The sequence below is a fragment of the Ursus arctos genome, unplaced genomic scaffold (assembly GCF_023065955.2).
Source record: "Ursus arctos isolate Adak ecotype North America unplaced genomic scaffold, UrsArc2.0 scaffold_17, whole genome shotgun sequence".
NCBI classification, from domain to species: Eukaryota; Metazoa; Chordata; class Mammalia; order Carnivora; family Ursidae; genus Ursus; species Ursus arctos.
Genome location: NW_026622841.1, coordinates 43,583,262 through 43,585,685, shown reverse-complemented (window position 1 = coordinate 43,585,685; position 2,424 = coordinate 43,583,262). Strand labels below are relative to the sequence as shown.

General features: G+C 47.0%; 1 pseudogene; it reads left to right on the top strand.

Moving 5' to 3' along the window:
- The first annotated feature begins 1,353 nt into the window (after positions 1-1,353).
- Positions 1,354-1,871, top strand: LOC113253188 (ferritin light chain-like; annotated as a pseudogene).
- Positions 1,872-2,424: the final 553 nt, after the last annotated feature.

The window sequence follows — 2,424 nt, the reverse complement described above, 5'->3', positions numbered from 1 at the left end:
AAAGATCATGAGCATCAAATACAAAACATATTAGAGGTTAAGTGTACCAAACCTAAAATCGGTGGGAACATTACAGGAGCACTCAGAACATTTTTTTTAATTGTATGCCAGTCAGCTATTGCCAAAACAGTGCTGCATAAGAAACTACCATAAAATCTAGTGACATACAACAATAAGCACTCATTCTAATGTTTCTTTGAACCATTTGGTGTGGTTCTGTTTCACATATGACACTGGATCTGTTCCTTGTGTCTCTCATCCTCCTTGAACCCGTCAGCTAGCCAGGGCATGCTCACCTCATGCTTCTAGACTCAACTAAAACTTCCTTCTGTTAGACAATGCAAGGAATACTGACAAGCTCAAAGTCAAGGAACAGGGAGGTAGTCAAGGAGGTACACTCCGTCCATGGCATGAGGATCCAGCAAGGATGTGAATGCAAGGAAGGGTGAAGAGTGAGCCCAAGAATTCCAATCACATTTTGTTCCAAAATTACATATCAAAAAAACAAAAACAAAAAACCTCTGGAAAAATGGTCCAGAGACAGAGATCAAGATGGACCTAAGATACAGAAACACAAGTCTTTAACAAAACCTTTGTTATAATAATGATGTTTTTCATTTCCTTTCCATCTATGTGTATCTTTTCATAGTATGCAAATACATATAATATTATCCATATGATAAGCCTCATGGCTGACATTAATCTATTCTCTTTTTACTGATAAAATGATCTAAGAAACTTTTCTTTTTAAAGAACTTTAAATGGCTCCATAACATGGAGAGCTTAGCTCCTTTAAAGAGCCCTCCCCACACTGAAAGGTTTTGATTCATTTCTGCATATCACAAGTAAACTCTTCAAAGGCGTTCTACCAAGTGACCATCTCCAACCACAGAGCTGAATTCCGTCTCTATGAATTTGGGGTAGAGTTTCAAACTAATGAAGAGTGAAGGATTTCTATACCATCTTCATCATCTCAATAAAATTTATAACAGAACCACAGGAAAGCTAACTACTAAATACGCTTTTGAACTCAACTGCCCAGAGAATATTTTCCATTTGCAATATCGAATGTCCTGGTGTACTTTTCTCTTTTACCACCACCATTATTAAAAATAACTTCTTAAAAACATAACTTCAACGACAGCGCGCCTGGCGGTCCCGCGGATCTCTCTCTTGTTTCAACAGTGTTTGGACAGAATAGACCCAGGGACGCCCTTTCAACCAGCCTCCAACCACCCTCCAACCTTTTTTTCCAGTCACAACCTTGAGAGCCATCTTCTTGGCCACTCTCTGCCTCCGGGCGGGGCCAGCCAACACACTATGTTGAGCTTAGCGCCTTATTACCGATTAACCATGAGCCCCCAGCTTCGTCAGAATTATTCCACCGAGGTGGAGGCCGCGGGCAACCACGTGGTCAGCGAGCACCTGCGGGCCTCCTACACCTACCTGCCTCTGGGCTTCTACCTCGACCCCGACCACGTGGCTCCGGGCGGCGTGGGCCACTTCCGCGAGTTGGCAGAGAAGCGCGAGGCGCCGAGCGGCTCTTGAAAATGCCAGCCCAGCAGGTCGGCCGCGCCCTCTGCTGAGATGTGTAGAAGCTGTCCCAAGATGAGCGGGTAAAACACTGGACGCCGCGCAAGCCACCGTGGCTCCAGACAAGAACCTGACGCAGGGGCGTCTGCATCTGCACGCCCTGGCTTCTGCCTGCGCACACCCCCAGCTCCGCGACTTCCTGGAGAGCACTTCCGGGGTGAGGGGGTGAAACTCACCGAGGAGATGGGCGACCGCCTGACTCACTTCCGCAGGCTGGCCGTCCCCAGGCCGGGCGGGGTAAGGATCTCTTGGAAAGGCTCACCCTCGAGCGCGTTTAGGAGCCTCTGGAGCCCGGCGGTCTTTGAGGGCCGCTCTGCCATCCCCATGGTGCCGCGGCTTGTGCCTGAGCCTCTCCCTGCTAGCACTAGGCAGCTTTTTAACCACCCTGGAAACAGCTTTTTGCAGCAAAAATAAACAAAAAAGTGTGTGTGTGTGTGTGTGTGTGTGTGTGTGTGTGTGTGTGTATGTACACCTTTACATATATGCAAAACTTTAACCAATCAGATAGAAATATTGATAATGTTCTGTGCTGGTAAAGAATTAAGCAGTATTGGGGCGCCTGGGTGGCTCAGTCAGTTAAGGGTCCGCCTTTGGCTCAAGTCACGATCCCAGGGTCCTGGGATGGAGCCCCTAATCAGCCTCCCTGCTGCACCGGGAGCCTGCTTCTCCCTTTCCCTCTGCTTACCGCTCCCCCTGCTTGTGCGCGCTCTCTCTCTCTCTGTCAAATTACTAATTAATTAATTTAAAAAATTAAGCAGTATTTACACTGTTTACTGGGGAGTAAATTTAGACAAATTTTTGAAAGGCAATCTGGCCATGTATATCAGATAG